General features: G+C 47.4%; 1 protein-coding gene across 2 annotated transcripts in view; it reads left to right on the plus strand.

Annotated features, from left to right (window-relative positions):
• Positions 1–166: 166 nt before the first annotated feature.
• LOC122373367 (cholecystokinin receptor-like) overlaps positions 167–18,917 on the plus strand; it is a 49,685-nt gene continuing 30,934 nt past the window's right edge. The window contains exon 1 of one of the 2 annotated variants that reach the window (XM_043351342.1): positions 167–257. The gene's annotated coding sequence lies outside the window, so the exon portion shown is untranslated. Of the gene's footprint in view, positions 258–13,181; positions 13,522–18,917 lie in introns of those variants that run through there. The other variant, XM_043351343.1, reaches the window with a different exon arrangement.

The raw sequence follows: 18,917 nt of genomic DNA on the forward strand, positions 1-18,917 counted from the left end.
GGGAGGATCCACCAGGACAGCCTCACTGTGGACACTGAGCGTGGATACCCCTCTCCAGCGCACGTCGGCCCCTCTCCCTCCCTCTCTCTCCTCTCCTGCTCTCCCCGTCCGGCGCGGACCGACGCGACGCCCCGGCCGCCGTCCGAGCAGCCGCGATCCCGACCGCCGCAGATTGCTGGCAGCGGCCGGGCCGCTCGCACTGTGCCGCAGGGACCACCGCCCGGAGAAGACTCGACCCGTCGGGACCGACACGAAAGGTGAGTCCGATCCAAGAGAGAGGAGGTGATGCCTTTTTCCCCTCATTTTTTTTTTAAATAAACTAATGGCGATATGTAGATCTACGGGGCCGGCCGGCGCGGCGGCTTGCCTGTCAGGTAGACTGTCCCGCACTACACAGAAGCGATGCGGGACAGCAGACGGACAGCTCGGCAAGTTTTCAGCCGAAAGGCTGTAATGATGAACCGGCAAGAATGACTTTCTAAAAATGCTATTACGTAATTTTAAGGCGTAAAATGCCTTACAGACATTTAACCAGTTACCTGGCTGCCATCTGAAACGTTTTGTGTGTGCTTTCTTTAGTGATTTCATTTCGTCAGAGACGATTGACGAAAGCGAAAAGTAAATATCATGTGAGCGAAATGAATAAAAAGCGGCGTTTTTTCCAGAAAATAATTGGTACTGGTACATTTTTCTACCTACAACTTCCAAATGCTTTTCGCAAAACTAGTGATATTGTTTTGTACATTAAACTTCTTGTGGAAAGGAGGCGATGCACTTTCTTGAGTTTCTTCCCTAAAATAATCACCGATTTTCAAATCCGTGGGCTGCCACCAAAGGCACTGTGCCGCGTGCTCCAGCTATTTGACCGGCCAGGTGGCTGTGTTCTGCCGCCCTGTCTGCCTCTCTGTGACCGACTGGAGCTTGCGTATATCGCCCCGCGACCCGACTGGCGCCTGTGGCCTGCCCCTCTCTGACACGACTGGCGCCTGTTGTGGCCTGCCCTCCGTGACCCGCCCGGTCGTGGACTTGGCACTGAGCTGACCGTTGTTTGTCGCACAATCATGCCGTCAGATCGACCAACTTCGACAGAACGTCGGTAGGTCAGGTGACGGCGGAGACCGCCCGACAACGGTGCCCCTCTCACAGAGGCGTGTGAAATCACAGGAGCCGTCTGGGTTCACACTTCACAGGGTTTCACATCCAGGTGACACTTTGGGAGTCACATGTGCCAAAGAGCCTCACATGGGTCTGCACGAGTTACCGGCAGTCAGATTCGGCAACCACTGGGGCGCAGGTTTCTAGAGCAGCCATGGGGAAAGGTCACGGTCAAAGTACCCCGCCCCGGCGCAGCTCCCTCTTTCAGCTTTACAACACTCCACTCCTGTAAGAGCGGAGCCTGTTATTGGCGTACCAATCCGACTGACCGCTGTGGCCGAGCTCCCCTCAGTTCAGCGCCCGGCTATCACACTTGCGGTCTGCACACAGCCTCCGGTTATACTGGGCTCAAATGGACGGCGCCCCGCTCTCGACTGGAGTGGCGCTGCGCTGCCGGTGTCAAGTAGCCGTCCGAGGCCACAACTGCTGACTCAGGTTGCCGGCTCTAAAGGCCACTGACAGTACAGTACGTGGAGGACGGAATTCCTATTTAGGAATTGTATGATAAAATATTGCTTCAATAACCGCACCTCGTCTTTGAAAGCATATTGCAGCTATAAAATATTACCTATGATATATTTAAATAGCTTTTAAAATCTTCTCAGGGTATGCTTACAGCGCTTTCACTGTCGGCTTCCTATGGCATTTCCAATGATTCAATTAATTTACCTTCATATTATTATAGAGAAAGAACATTTGCAGAAATGAAAATTTAAAAACATTAACGAAATGACTCAGGTTTTTGTTTTTCGCTGCATGAAATGGTTTACGGAATTAAAATTACGTAACCGTTATTTGCCTTTCGTTGTATTGCACCAGCTCATGCCCCCCCCCAAAAACACTGATAAAGATAGGTGCAAACTAGCGATCTCTCCTCTGTATTTGGGCCTGTCTTTGCTCACCTCTGCACACGTTAGAATACATGAAAGAACGTTTAGATACCATAAAATAAATATTTTTGCTCTCCATTCCACGAAAAATGCGTAAGATTTTCTTAGTTTCAGAAGTTCGTAATAATACATCAGATTTAATTATCATCCTATAGCAAATTTTACAGCTCTGTTTTAGAGCCGCAATAAAAACGTATGGCTTCCATTTAAGGATATTGGCTCTCATCTGTACATTTCTGACATTCCACGACGTTTATTTACTACCAAAATGACGCTAGGTATTTGTTGCTGTTTTGGAAGGCTCATTTTAGTGGATTTTTGGGCTCATTTTCATTCAACTCATGCCAGCGTATGAAGCGTCAAGCTCAATATTCTGACAAGTATTAGCGATAAATTCTTCAGCTGTGACACCTGACTACTGCGATTAACTTGTTAATTAGAAAACAACTGCCCTCAGCCATAAACCTTAAGCCCACCTGCCAGCCGCGGGTTCTACGATCTGTACACACGAAGCATTGCGTTTTGCATGCACGGGCTGGACATCATAAACTGTCGTCTACTGCCGTCGTCACCATATCCGGTCCTCCCTCCCAAATCCCCATCTCGGTCCCGGCTGCGGCCTCACTTTGAAGCTGCAGCCGGTTTTACAGCTGCGATCACAGTCGCCGCCAATACATCACATCGCAAATCCGCTCCCGCTGACACGCCAATAACATTTAGGTTTATTGCACCGCGCGATGCGGAGAGGTTTCATCGCGCCTGTCATATTTACAGCGTGTTTTGCGCCATATGTGGCTGGCAATTCAATTGAGTTGGACACGCAAAGGGTCAGAGGGAGCATTAAACCGTACTAAATCGAATTCTAAAGTTGACTGTTGTTTGTCACTGACGCACAGCTGCCGAAGTGAAAAGATTAAATAATATTACACGTCTACACGCACGTTACCATGTGCGCCGGTCAAAATGGAGTTCATAAACAATGCAGAGGTAAGTGGGAGCGATTCGTTAACGCTCAATCCATACAGATAAGTACATAATCATGTTACAGAAGTCTGTCACTGCAGCATCTGCTTAATTGTATGTAAGCATATGCTATAACTAACAGTGATTAGGCTTTACACTTCCCGAAGCAATCAAATTTACATGCTCGTACTTGTTGAGAATGTAAAATTACGGATTACTGTATGCCTGGCCTATTCAAATACATTAGCCTGAGGGGTGTGGTAATAACTGGTGTAAGCAAAGTGACCACGGTCAAAAACGAATTACCAAGTCAACATTTTGGGATGGCCTCGTTCAAAAAACGGCTAAGAGCTTCGGTCTAGACAGTTATTTTATCGTTGGCATACAGTAAAATACATACCAAACTCGGCCGGTGATAAATTTTCAAGACCTCAGTCCTTACTGATTTTTGAACTCGGCCTTCGGCCTCGTTCAAAAATTCAGTAAGGACCTCGGTCTTGAAAATTTATTTACACCGGCCTCGTTCAGTATTATATAGGACTGGATATAAACCTACCTTTAACCTGGAAACCGAACCTTCATCCTTACCTTAAAATTGGAAATCGGTGGTATGGAACAGTACAAACTGACAGTCGTGTGTTCATCTAGTGAGCGTGATGTGAAAAGCTAAAACGTTCAGCGTTTTTAACCCGCCCCGGGCCGGTGCTCGGCGCCAACCGCGTCGGGCCGGGGGGGGGGGGAGGTGTCTGTACACCCCCGTCTAACTCAGCTCCTGGACCACGTAGCGACACGCAGTAAGCGGCATTCGAAAGAGCGTAAAAAAATAACGAAGAAAACACTCATTCATGTTTTTCATGTAAAAGGTCAGATTGCCAGAGGTCAACAAAGGTCAAATTTTGCCTATTTCAACAATTTTCGAAAACCCGCCGCATAACTCCGGAACCAATAGACGCCGCCAATCCATCCAATCCAACGCCGCAGAAAAGCGCATTCGATAGCTCTTTCAACGCCCCTTCGCTAGCATGTTCTCGGATTTGACCTCAGGTCAACGGTTTAGCCTCCAGAGGACAAAAACTAAAAAAATAGCCGTTCTCTCAAAAACGTTTTTTTTCCGAAATAACTTTCTCACTAAAGGAATTGACGACATTTATTTTGCCAGTATCGTGTTCCTCTTGTCGAGACGCGTTGAATGAACTATAGGCTGACCGTGAAAGGACATTTTGAAAATTTGACCTCAGGTCAAGGTCACCTGACCGAAAAAAAGTCATGTTGCATAGAAGTCGATCCGTAACGTCGAGCTGAACACAACGGAGGTGTTTTCATTGCTCTAGTATGCCTCTATAAAAAAATGTAAAAAAATACTGCAGGGGACCTTTCATGACCTGATATGATCTCAGGGACATAAGGAGAGGTCACGGGTGCCAGTTTTCGGTTCAGCTTGTCGAGTTTACCTGTAACCCGGTGTTTGAGAGTGTTGGAATGACGTTCGTCAAAGAAGGCGCCTTTCCGTTTTCTCCCATTGACTTATAATTGAGAGGTCACAAAATTGACCTGACCTTAGGTCACCGATATAAAAAAAAAAATCCGAGATATGTATTTGGCATATACTGTTACTCTTATCAACCGCTTAGACTTTCAAGGCAATCGCTGGGTCAGTGTAGCTATGGCGAGGATTCTAACTTTTTCTGAGGTGAGGTCACTTGACGTGGCCTGGTGACCTAGCCTTGAGAGATCTGGGGCTGAAATTTTTAATGTGTGGGAAATACGCATAAACAGGTGTGCTAAAAACGGTGGTGCTCCGTGCCGCCGTTTTTTAGATATCTGCGAAAAAAAAACTGTATAAGGGGTGTTCTGTGTTCAAACACCTCTGGCCCGGCGGCGGTTAATATTTAACCGATTTTTTGCAATTATCACTACAATTGTCGTGACATGGCCGTGGTGTCTCTGAAAGGCTCGTGGTGCCCTTGCTAGCCCTGTGGTGCCCCTGTCAGGCCTGTGGTGCCCCTGACAGACCCGTGGTGTCCCTGACAGGCCCGTGGCACCCCTGACAGGCCTGTGGTGCCCCTGATAGGCCGGTGTGGTGCCCCTGGCAGGCCTCTGGTGCCCCTGGCAGGTCTGTGGTGCCCCTGGCGGGCCTGTGGTGCCCCTGTCAGGCCTGTGATGCCCCTGATAGGCCGGTGTGGTGCCCCTGGCAGGCCTTTGGTGCCCCTGGTAGGTCTGTGGTGCCCCTGGAAGACCTGTGGTGCCCCTGATAGGCCGGTGGTGCCCCTGGCAGACCTGTGGTGCCCCCGGGCCCCAACGGGGGTCATGACCCATGTGACCGCCCTTGGATCCGCCACTGCTTCACCTAAACACACAAATTTCACAACGCTGACGACCCCTTTTCATCCAGAGGAAGCCGTTTGGCGTGCGTTGTGACAGTGAGTCTCACTACGTCATCAATCTATCGCCCGATCGCTGGCGATCTTATGACGTCACAAGTTGTGATAGCGCCGCTCGTGCCAATGCCAACAAGGTCGCCATTGGTTTTATTAGATCCGTCCCACCGCTCTCCAAGTGATGGCCCGGTCGCCGTTCCAGCCCTGTCAGTCCCTCCAGGCACAAGGACAGGGCCCGAATCAATCAGGCCAATCACTCCCAGTGGCTGGCGGCGCCTAAATCAATCTGTTGTGAGTCCGGTCTGTGGTGAGAAAACATATATGTAGGGATGTTGACGGATATTCAGTATGGAAAACGTAAATATTTATTTGAATTTCGTTATTTTGCGGCTTGCTGAAAGCAAGAGAGAGAGAGAGAGAGAGAGAGAGAGAGAGAGAGAGAGAGAGAGAGAGAGAGAGAGAGAGAGAGAGAGAGAGAGAGAGAGAGAGAGAGAGAGAGAGAGAGAGAGAGAGAGAGAGAGAGAGAGAGAGAGAGAGAGAGAGAGAGAGAGAGAGAGAGATATTTCTCTAAAAAGGTTAAATAATCGCGGAATAGAAGTGTTTGCAGGACAGGACTATGGTTGTAGAAACTACACATTTACTCACTATCGCAGGTATCACCTTCTGACAGGCCCTCCGCCCTGATGGATCTTTTTTTATAAAGAGGGCACATTCTAACCACGTTAATGAAAAAGAACACGGAAGCTGAAATCGCATCCCTGGCTCTGCTTAAACGCGACCCTGACTTTGGTCTGAGACCACCCGCGCCACCTAACAGCGTTCGCCGTAATGGTCCGAGCACCTACCAAAAGCACCAGCATCTGTCCTGTAACATCATACGTATCTGTAAATTGTAATATCATTTAAACGAATCTTGATTACAGAATATGCCACTATACACTGTTACAGCCACTCTTGGTGGTCAACATGGCTTATAACGTCAAGGGTTCACGGGCCAAGCTTTTTTTCTACGCTTCGCGTTACTTCCAAGACAACTCTAACTATTTCTGCTGACAGTTGTTGCCTGCTGACAGCGCCTGAAGTCTGAACAATAATAATGGCACGGTGGTGATCTCAAATTAAGCGTTACATAACATGTTGTTAGGAAGCAATCTGACTGACATGTTCTGTGCGAGTCTGCCGTGACAACAAAGAGTGTTATGTCCAATTTAGCGACTGTGGCCGTCGCCAGCCAGCCACACGAAGTCACCCGTCCGTGTGACACAAATATGCCCCCATCGTACGCCAAAGATAACACAGGTATTCTTGACTGACTTTGAAGGAAGGCGCATGGGGCCCGGCAGGTCTTCCAAGAGATAGGGTGGAGCTGCTATATTTGTTTTTATTTACTCCCGCTGAGGTTTGCTTATGTATACGAACAAAGCGGAAGCGAATCTCAAAGGAATAAACTTATGGGAAAATGATATAAATTGCAAGGTGTATATTGTTTCATTTATTTTTGTCTGTAACCTTTGACTTTCATTGCATCGAGGAACACTAATTTATATTTCAAGGAATTTTAAAAGACACCGAGATGCATGAGGAAGCCATTAGCCATAAAAGACGTGATTTTTGGCGATTGGCCATCAACATGGTGCCGTAAACACAGGGTGCGACCGTTGCCTTCTATGCCATCACAGCCACCAGACACTCTTATAATATCAACAGCTTTTGTGTTTAGGACGTAAAAGAGTGTATTTCTACATTAAGTGCGGCACTAAATCAGTAGGTTCTCGAACCGGATCTTGCGGTGCAGGGGTGCCGCTCTTTCCGAAATAAAAGACATCATCACTTACATGTTTTTTTCAGATGACTTGTACTTTCGGTCATTCTTTCGAAATTACCAAATGATGGAAGTGTGTGTGATGGAACCGCAAAACGGTGGCAACTTTGATTCTTTATCATTGATTTAATAAAGGTGATGTCTGAAGTTCAACGTTGTTAATGTTAACTTCTGCTTAAAATGAAGTAAGCCGGTGTTATGACTACAACACTTCGATGTGTTTCATATGCGTTTAAAGCTATTGACCTGTGCTGACATAAAACATTGTTATCTTAAGCTCCACCAATCAACGCTATATTTTACCTGTTGTAATGAGAATCACATCATCGATGTGCACTCTGCAACACCAGTGACGAAAGGACAATGACTTTCTGAAGCCAGCTCCGGGACACATTGTCCATCCGCATCGCGTCAATACCGCTGTCCGTCAGTGCCTCACGTGCTCAGTACCGACAATATCTCCACGTACAGCCCGGCTGCCCCCTCCCCCCCCCCCCGTGGGTCGTGTCACCGCGATCTACTCGGTCATTTGACACCATAACGACACGAGTCCAGGCATGAGGTGACGCAGTAGGAGCATAAAGCGGCGATGCTTTTTTGTGCGCTGTGTCTGCCGATCGTTCCTGTGTTTTGTCATGCCGCGATGGGCGCGATCACGCTGCTTTGTTTGGCTGCGAGCTGTCGAAGGCAGAGCCTGCCGGAGACAGCGCGGTGACAGCTGGAAGACTGCACAATGGCTCATCAGTGGGGCCCGGCCGCTATTTGATTTTTCCTGCACATGCCATGCCAGTCATACGAAGCTAATATGGTATGAAACAGCCGACGGAGTTCTGTCATCAAACCCGGCTTGTGAAGCCCGGCTCTGAATCCTCTACAAAATCCGTAATTTCCGGCACCGTGGTTATTTTGTTTATTTTAGTTTTCGCTTAGGATCATAACAGTAGGCTGAGCTTTATGTAAAACGCTACATTTAGTGGCTGACATAATTATTAGTTCTGCTGCAGCTCCTAACCAGGATGGAGAGGCTCGTTGGGAGCTGCGACAGCGTCACCGCGCCGCCGCCGGTCCCTCTGCAGGGGACCCACCCGCCGGATCGCAACTCGTCAATCCACGTTAACGACTCGTCAACACGTCCAGGGGCCCGCGAAGCCTCTTCGCGCCGCTCGTTAGCGAGCATTCGGCCCGCCGGTCGGCACGGCCTATCAGGTTACCGGTCCGACCAGCAGTGGCGTAAACACGCGGCAATGACTCTCCAGAGTCGGCATTTCAAACGCCCTTGAGCATTGCATCCGGGAGCCGGGAGTCGGTGTTTGAGAAACACTTGGAGTGATGACTCCGGGAGTCGGCATTTGTGACGCACTTGGAGGAGGAGTGGAGGCGAGAGGGCACCGCGGGCTGTTCCGCGTGTCCGAGTGTAGGTTGTCTGGTCACTGCGTGATAAATGGCACGACGCTCTCTTATTTATGTGCGGCATCCGTGTCCCGCCCATCCTCAGCGCGCTCCTTCTGTCCCCTGTCTTCCGCCCAGTGCACTCCACCCTCTTTTGCTTCCCCTATCCTCCATCATCCATTCTCTATCTCTCTAGTTCTTTTTCCTTTGATCTCCACCCTCTGCTAAGCATTCCACCCCTGCATTGCACCCTCCACCTTGCCCGTCTTTCCCTCCTCCCATAAGCCAAATCCTGAGTCAGGGTTTCCTTCTTAGTCCAGCAGGCCTCGCTCATATAGGCTATGGATGCAACAATCCAGTGGCCCAGTATTCCCGCAGCCGACTGCTTCCTTCTGATCCTAGCTCTCTGATTTAAATGGACGGTTTTTAATCTCGCTGAGACTTGTGAGCTTTGTGCTTACCTCATGTCTCATGTGCGTGGTCACAGAAAATGTTATACTCCATGTGCATTGTGCAATGCATGTTTACTATAACAAATGTTGGCATGAATTTGAAATATGAAATTCGCATTTCAGCGTATCGAATATGCATCCAAATTCCAATCCCGCATTATGTTTCAAAACATGGTTAATGTCCCACCTTCTATAAAACATACAAAATCGACAACAAAGCATATATAATGAAAATTGAAGCCCGAGTTCCGATGCGGAGAATGAGAGGAAATCGCGCCGGGAAGAGGAACTGCAGAGGCAGTGGCACAGACAAAGCCTGTGTCGCGGAGAGAGACAAAGCCAGACAATGGGCGGGATGAAGAGAACAAAAACAGCGTCCCACTCAGCAGCCGGTATAGAGGGGCGGCGGCGGATAAATGAGCTCGGACGTCAGCTCCGTGCGACCGGCGCCGGCTCGCCGGCAGCAGTGGGTATCGACTCGCCGAACGTGCTGACGCGCTGCATTGTCTCAGCGCGCCGACAGGCGGATGGGCCGCAGTCGGAGTGTCACAATGGATTTCACGTGTCTGAGCGAATTTCAAAGCTGCTTCTGGATAATGCCGCGCTTGAACCTGTGTCCTCTCTGGTTGGATCAATTGGAGAAGTCGTGTTGTCAGGTCTGCTGACGCCCGGATGTTGGGTTAGTCTGGCCATCAGTCTCTGATCCTGTCTACAGAGACTCAGACCTCAACTCTCCACCAACGGTATTGAGTCCCGCGCCGACTGGAGCGATGAGTCGGCGACGTGTGCTGTGTGGGGATTTGGACACCCGTCGCCGCCCAACCCGATTCATCTGGCGCCTGGTGACCGCTGGAATAGCCGACCCTGACGGACCTGGCAACCGGCTGCGGCTTAACACGCGCAGTCTGTGATTGGCTATCAGCTGTGATCGAGGCTGCTAAAAAATGTCTGCTCCTTAATGCAAAAACGCATACCATTGATGGATACCATGAATAATGAAAATGCACCGTGAAATTCAAATATTCACTAGGATAAGCCCTTTCTTCGAAAAATCTGTCTTCGGACCTAGTCTTCAGTCTCATACTGCTTTGATCGTGCGACTGAAACATAATTTATTCGGTGCTTTTGACGGAGAGAAGTTTGACTTCGCTCAGATTTGCTTTGAAACACAGATTTGGAACATGATTCAAGTCCTTCATTCTAAAAAGACCCTTGCATTTCACAGATGGGTTTGCTGCATTCCAGCATCTCAAGAGTCATCCCATGTATCATCGTCGGTAGGAGCCAGACTTGGCGTCTCAATGAGTTTCTGTATGTTTAAAGGGGAACAATCGTTTGCGCCCGAGGCTGGCGCAGGAACCAATCATCTGTGCCTACATCTGCTGCAGTGACCAATCATTTTCGCCGCGGATCGGGGCCTGCCCGCCGCTATCTAAACATACCGGGTCCGCTGGGAACCGCCCACGAGCCACAACACTAATTAATTACGGTAATGAGGACACAGCTGCAATTTACTGCCTAATGGGACGCCTCGACCCAACTGAATCTTCTATAAACAATGGCAAAGATAGTTGTGGACGCATCTTAAGCGGATAGTTTTCATAAATAGCACATAACACAGATTTAGCCATAAATGTATTCGAACCGGAGAAAACAATGAAGCTCAAAGAAAATAATTTTTGTTTTTAGAGTGATGAACAAAATGAGCAAGAACATAACTATCTGCTGGCATTATGAATATTCGTGAATATTTCCCTCTTTTGGCAGCTCACTCTATGCCAAGGCCCTAACGTTGGTAGACATTAAAGACTCGTGTCCTATCAGACTCGTCAATCCTGGGGTGTTAACCATAAAGCTGGGTAAGCCGCCGGGGCTTGGCAAAAAGGAAGACGTGATAGCAGCTGTGGTGTAGGATTAGAACATCTCAGCGGAATTTGTCTACGAGTGAAGAATTTCATATTCATGGGATATTTCAATAATTTCTAGCGCTGGAATAGCCATCAATTCGAAGCCGACTCTATTCAGATTCATCCTGCGTCTGGCACAGCCTTTGTCCTCGTCGATTGGTTTATTTTGTGTCTGTTGTAACGTTACAGGTAAGGCCCCTTACAAACAAGAACATGATTAATTTCTAATAATATTTACGCATGAAATATCATGCATTATACATTTCAGGCTTAAATGGCATGAAAATATATTCCTGCCCGGGGCCAGGATGATTCAATAAATGTCACCGAGGTTTTTTTAGCGAAAACAAAAGCTCACAACTATATGATAGTGACGTCAGCAGCCGTGTGGTTCAACGTGTTTAACCACATCCCTTGAACCACACGGCTTGTAATATTAAAGCATTGCATTAAACTTTGAAACGTGTGGTACAGGGCACGTGCCGTTTAACCCTATTAGTGGCAGGCTCCTGGTTACCCCTATTAGTGGCAGGGGGGGGGGCTGTTTACGACCCCCCCTTGATATCTCGAGATCTAGCGGGCCGATTTTCAAAATTCAAACGGCATTCGATTTCGCTCAACGTGATCTACATTTCTAAAAAAAATAAAAATTAAAAAATGTCAATAGGGGGGGGGGGGGTAGAGGGGGGCAAAAATGGGCAAATTGCAGATACATTTTAGACTGTTTATCACGGCCAGGTTTCTGAACCAATCTTAGCGCAACTTTTGCCGATCGATAGAGAATGAACCAGGAATTCACATGGATCCTAAAAATATGCATTTTCAAAAATCATAGGCGGATACAGATCATTGAGATTGGAGGTACACAAAAAGTATAGTAAATAAGGTTTTTGTTGGTACTGTTTCTAAAAAGGGTGGTAATGGTCTTGTTGTGTTACAATTTTCTTATGAGAGAACGACTACAATTGTATTGGTCATGCATAGGCGGTGTCAGGGCACCTATGTTGGGAGGTAAAACATAACCCCCCTTTTTGGACGCCTGGATCCGCCTATTATAGCAAAAACGTGTCAAAAGAGGATGCACAATAGCTTTGTATATGTTACCACATGATATCTTTCATTCGCTGTTCGTAAAACTGATACAGCATCGTGATCTTCGCCCAAATGACACGCTTCACGAATAGGACCCCCAATTCCAAGTGCTCTGGAGCCGCCCCTGGTAAAATTATGAACTTGAAATTTTTAGGGAATGTGCCCAATTTAGTTTTAGGAAAAGTCAGAAAATTTCAGCATCGTAGCTTCAGCGGTTTCGGAGATATTCCCGAAAAACCTGAGGGGTGGATAAAAACAACCCCCCCTGCCACCAATAGGGTTAAATGCCTGGATGTCTCGATTTAGTCATGCAATGTAGCAGGTATGGGAAATAAAGGGCACGCATGAAACATCATGCAGCATACATTTCAGGTTTAAATGGCAAAAAGTTGATTCGATCCGAATTCGAATGACATTGATAGTAGTTTCCTCTAGCAAATTTTTTTATTGTTTGGAACTTAAACAGTTTTTTATTCGTTTTCGCCAATATGATCCTGACCTTTGCTGTGTATATTGAACGAAAAACGTAATGACATATAACGAGACCCACCAGGGAGGCTCACACCGCATCACTCTGCAGTGTGCACCTCTATGAAAACAACGTGCACTGGCCGGGATTAGAATGACGTGCTGAGTCGACCCCGGATCGTTTGTCAGTGTCAAGTGAGGTGCGACCTGTGCGGTAGAGCCACTCCCTGTGGTGGCCGGCTGTCCTGAGAGCTGGACGGGTGTGGTTGGGTGTCGCTCAGCGTCGGGCTCCGACAGTTGGGCTGAGCTGTTCTGCGGACTGTGGTCGAGTCTCGGGGCTGGTGAGTGCAAATGGAAGCCGGATGCTGCGCGGCGGTGGGCAATAACGCTACTGTGGTTAACAGTGTCACTGCACACTGTTGCATCATAAAACTGCACACTGTCACTGCATAAAACCACGTGACCTGTGGCCAGGTGGTTTTATTTTGCACTTAATTTTCGTGTTAATATTTCCTTTTTTGTTGTGTTTATTTGTGTTTATGTTTTGTGGGAAAGGCGCTTTGATTTAAGCATTTTGCTTTTGCGCCGATCCGCGATTATTTTCTCCGATGTTTTTTTGTTCTTGGTTACCAAAATACACAACTGAACTGAACTGAACTGAACAGCGTTGAGCTGTGACACTGGAACGGGCAGTGACTTTGCTGCGTGTTCAGTGCTCAGCCGAGCCGTGCCGTGCCGTGCCACTGCCGTGCCGAGCCATGCCGTGCCGTGCCGTGCCCCATGGTGCCTCAGTGACAGTCGCGGTGCCGGTCGAGGCCGCGCTGCTCTAACCTCGCCCATCGGGGGGCCGTGCGGGGCGCCGGCCGGCTGCGCGCACTGTCCATGTGCGACGCGCCAGCGCCGGCCGCTGAGCCAGCTCCAGTGGGCAGCGGCGGCTCGGGACGGCAGCGGCGACGGCGGCGGCGAGCGACCCTGGACGTACAGATAACCAGCCTGAATTACTCGGTGAGATTTGGCCCGATTGGAGGGTGAGAGAAATGGGCTCGGACAGTAATGTGATGCGGTTGTTGTTTTGTCAAAATTTCTCAAATATTGCTGATCAAAAATACTATCTCGATACGGTGTAGAATATCTATTGCTGACATCAGAGCTGTTTACTATTATACCTACTCGTATTCATAAACATACAATAAAAGATATGCATCACAATGAATGTCCACGTTTCTTATGTTTGTGGCAGTATATAAAATGGTATGCGGCAGTTGAGTAAGCAGCTACGGAAACATTATCCAGATTGTAGTTCGTTTTACGACAATAAGTAAAACAACATTCCGAAATATTTGTTCCGCATACCTATCCATCGGCTAATTAGCTGGAAGAAAACGAGACAAATTTCATCATAAATCATTGAAATGTTTTAGCGCAACGAAAACTATTTTATTTGGGATAAAATATAAACTAAATACAACAATGAGCTTCTATGTAGATCCAGTTTAATTGTCATTTAAAGCCTTATTTATGCATCTTAATTCATGCAACCACAAGGCCAATGCCCAACATGCTCCTATTTATACCTGAACCGTCTCGGATTTTGGCATTCTTAACGCATCCGGGGGGTTTGATTATGACAGATTCAGGCTGTCAATTACCAGTACAAATTTGCGTTTGTATCCCAAAATACGCCAAAGTCGCGTCATGTGACCGTGAGGGACTGTCAGTGCCTGCGCAGGGAAGGACTAACGAGCCGCCCCCATCCAGAAGGCCTCAGATCGCTCCACTAATTAGGTTTCCGACAATATCCCAAAGGACGGTCGGCGCCGCTTCCCACGATTCGCAGCGGCTTTGAGCGTTGGCCACGCGCTCTTACAGAGTAACAAAGAGGGCAATTTGGTCGGTAAGTCAGAACTCGGCGCTCGGTTGTAGGAGGTAGCAGCGTAGCTGCACTTTGAGGACGTTGGAAAGCCGATGTTAGTTCTGTTTTCAAATCGTTACAGTTCATCCGGTACGTCTGCTGCTGGATAAGTAAACGTGCCACGTGGAGGAAACGACTCGGCTTCCCAATTTTTAAGTGATCGGATGTGTTGCTGACATGTAAACATGGCTGGCTTAGGTACACCGTCTGTAACACGTATCGCTGTTTTCACGATGGAGCTATTTACAGGAGTAGGAACTCAAGATTAAATACTGTAGGAACTCTACGGTCTACACTATGTACATTATACTATTAATGCACTCTGCTTATAGTCTCCAGAATGCTAAAGCGTTAAATCAGCGTGCCCAGCAAGTGAGTGTTCGGTTCTGTACTTTCTCTATTTGGTCATGCACCACATTCCTTTAAACTAGTTCACAACATTTTTGGTGTAGGTACTGCTTAGTTGGTCACAAATTGTTTTTGCCAGACGGTAGGGTATTGCGTGGCCTAAGCTAGGCATTTTAAGAAGATAAATACAAAATATACTTATTCACTTAGGGACAGAAAGTGACAAATCAGCAAATTAGCCAATGTCGAAATAATTTTCCATGAAATACAGTAGCTCAATTTAGCTCAATTCCATTACAGCTGAATTCCAAGTAGCTCACTTCAAGGAAAAACAAACTACCATTCTTAATCCAATTAACGGATGGCGCTTAAATTTCCATCATCACATACGCTTCAACTTCATCATTTACTTACGTTCACCACTTAGCCATTTCAGTGGCAGTAAGGCGGAGTAATTGCCCTTGAGCGAGGGAGGGCCAGTTCCGTTTGCAGGCACTTCCGAGCCCTGAACGGCCTTCCCTGGCTGCCTCCAATGTCACATCACTCATCAGGATTCGGCACCAATGTATGTGTTACAGGGAGTATGCGATTTCAGTTAGTTTGCAACGACCCTAGGGTGGTTGTAACCTCCCTGAACGATCAGTTTGTTTGCAACGACCCTAGGGACGTTACAAAATAACTGCTCGTTCCGGGACGTTGTAACGAAACTAGGGTCGTTGCAACCTCCCTAGTTAGTATGCAACGAACCTAGGGTTGTTACAAAATAACTAGGGAGTTAAGAATTCATCGAGTCTCGTTTCACAGGAGGGCCGTCAACAATCTTGTCCAATGAAAATATTGTTCAATCTAGTTGATTTAAAAAGAAAAGGAGAACAAAATTTGAACATTCAGCTCAGGAGTATTTCACGACGGCCATCAAGTATACATTTTGTGCAGATTTGTTCAAATTAGATGAAGCCCTTCGTAAAAACGGCTATTATCCGCTCGTTTCCAGTCTTTCTGTGATTGTAAACGTTCAAACATGTGAAATGATGGTGGTCCCATGCATTATGGTGGGTGTCAAGGTCACGTGAAGGTCAGGTCAGGGTCATTGACCTTTGATGACCTTACTTCACTTCTGGGTTCGATATTTTTAGGCTAGTTTTTGGAGCTGATTTCGAATTTAGCCCCCATTTGAACATTTACGAAGTAATCTTGGCGCCTTCGTGCCACGTCACGAGGCTGTCAGTGGTGGTTGACTTCTACTATGGACAGCTAGCAAGACGCCTTCTGGTTGACCTGACCTGACCCGACCTGGCCTAAAAACATCAAGACATCGTCGGTGGTCGAAGCTAACATGAAATTCGTGATCAGCGTGATCAACAACCTAACTCTCCATAGTTTTGACAGGTCCCGATTTTCCCGACTTTTAAGTCACTGACCTGACCTGGAAGGTCAACCAATAACTTAGCCCCGCCCTGTGCGTTTGCGGCTAGCAAAACACAAATAAGGGCGAGAGTTAACCCCGCAGGACCTGTTGGTTTTCTACATACGCGCCGGCCGGGAGGAGGGTTGGTACGACCCCCTCGTCGGTTTTCGCCCCTGATGGAGCTAGAGCGTCGCAGAAAAACAAGCGTGTGTGCCGTTAGGAGACACAGCAACTAGTACCCGATTTTAAGGTCTCAGGTCAACCGGTGACCTCTGAGGTCAGGTCAATTGTGACCCAAGACACGGATTCGGTTTTTATTAATAACTTCTTAAAAAACAGTCGCAGAGCGCGATTTTAGCATCAACGTGCTCGCCTTGCTCAAGCGCGTCGAATGGTATACTTTTTGTTCGGGTGAGGTCAACTTGAGGTGTTGACCTCGGGTCAAGGTCAAGTCAGAGACCCCTTGGTCGCGACATTGGTCAAAGGAGGTCATGTTGCATATTATTCGATTCGGCACGTCTTCCTCAGTCCATTGGTGGTGGCTTGACCGACTCGCTATCTCAGTTTGATCGGGAGTTTTTGACGAAAAGCTCGTATGACCCTAGTGACGTCATAAATGACGTCACGCAACGTCAACAATGCAAAATTGAAGCATCTAACCTTGCAAGGAGTGCATGAAATAACGATCCGTGTACTTTCGATAGTTTGAGATCGTTCCCGGCGCCAGAATAGCAGTTTTCATTTTTCTCAATAGACTTATAGTGGTGAGGTCACGTGACCGACCTGACCTCTCGTGATCTTTAGGAAAAATCCTAGAGGTACTTACAAGTTGTGAGACTTCTAGAAGATGCACGTACTGTAAGTTTCATCCCCCTGTAAAAGCTTCTCTGGGACTGAGGGCGTTGCGAAGTTGCGGTATCTGAGGATCGTCCACTTATGACGTCATAGGTCAGTATCCTGACCTGACCTGAAAATCTGGTTGGTGTCACAAGATCCGGCTTTAATCAAATGTCAGGTACCCTAGTTTCAGCTCTGTTGCTGGCGTGTTCGGAGCTATCGCGAAAAAAACGTGGGGGGGGGGGCGAGGATTAAGCTAGGCTGAGTAGGGTAAGTTTGGATCAAGTAGTAGGGGTCCCACCCGCACCACCTATTTATAGCAGGTGTACCTAAACCACCAGCGATATAATGCAGCCAAAATTATCACAGTTACGTGCTTTGTCCCGGGCACCACATATACTCCTGAGCTGAATGTTCAAATTTTGTTCTCCTTTTATTTTAAACTGAACTAGACTGTACAAGATTTTCATTGGACAAGATTGTTGACGGCCCTCCTGTGAAACAAGATTCGATGAATTCTTAAACTCCCTAGTTATTTTGTAACAACCCTAGGTTCGTTGCATACTAACTAGGGAGGTTGCAACGACCCTAGTTTCGTTACAACGTCCCGGAACGAGCAGTTATTTTGTAACGTCCCTAGGGTCATTGCAAACAAACTGATCGTTCAGGGAGGTTACAACCACCCTAGGGTCGTTGCAAACTAACTGAAATCGCATACTCCCTTTAACATATGCAAGGACACCGGCTCTATCAGTCAAGCTGCAGCAGCTGTCAGGGAGGAGCCCAAGATTAACCCGCGCCCTGCTGGGGGGGGGTGTTTGAACACCCCCCCTTGTGGTTTTTCGCGAATATCTCAAAAACGGCGGCGCGGAGCGCCGCCGTTTTTGGTACACCTTATCATACATCAATTCTACACATGTTGTGAAAATTTCAGACCAAGGTCATTCAAGGTCAGGTCACCAGGTCACTTGAAGTGACCTCACCTCATAAAAACTTTCAATGTCTGTCATAGCTACACCGAGTGACCGATCGCTTTGAAACTTTCAGCGATTGCTAAGAGCAATAGCATGTACAAAATGTATATCTCAGAATTTTGATATCGATGACCTAAGGTCAGGTCAATTTTGCGACCTCCCCATTATAAGTCAATGGGAGAAAATTGAAATGCGCCTCTTTTGGATGAAAGACATTATAAACACTCCCAAACACCGAATTACAAGTGGTTTAGACACACTGAACTTAAAAATGGTGTCCGTGACCCTTGTTTATGCCCTGAGGTCATCTTAGGTCACGAATGGTATCTAACAGTTTTTCGCAAATAACTTTTGATAGAGGCATGCTAGAGCGATGAAAACGCCTTAGATGTGTTCAGCTCGACGATACGGATCGACTGATATGCAACATGACCCTTTCCGGTCAGGTCATGACCTTGACCTGAGGTCAAATTTTCAAGTTGACCTTTCAAGGTCAAGTTATAGTTCATTCGATGCGTCTTGACGAGAGGAACACGATGCCGGTAAAAGTAAGCTCGTACAAGGCTTGGGTCAAAAGTTATTGCAGAAAAACTGTTTAAAAAAAATCGGCTATTTTTGCAGTTTTTGCCCCCTGCAGGCAAAACCGTTGACGTTAGGTCAAATCTGAGAGAATTACTCAGAAAGGGCGTTAATAGGGCTATCGAATGCGCTTTTCTGCGGCGCTGTAGCTCTATTGGTTCCCGAGTTATGCGTTGGCTTCTTGGAAATTTTCGACATTCGACCTGGAAATCGGCGAAATTTTGCCTTCAATGACCTCTGGTGACCTGACCTTTGACCTGACCAAAAAATTGACCGAAGTGATTTCGTCATTATTTTTTACGCTCTTTCGAACGCCGCCTTCCGCGTATCGCTACGTGGCCCA

The sequence above is a fragment of the Amphibalanus amphitrite genome, unplaced genomic scaffold (genome assembly GCF_019059575.1).
Source record: "Amphibalanus amphitrite isolate SeventyFive unplaced genomic scaffold, NRLGWU_Aamphi_draft 001484F_arrow, whole genome shotgun sequence".
Lineage (NCBI taxonomy): Eukaryota > Metazoa > Arthropoda > Thecostraca > Balanomorpha > Balanidae > Amphibalanus > Amphibalanus amphitrite.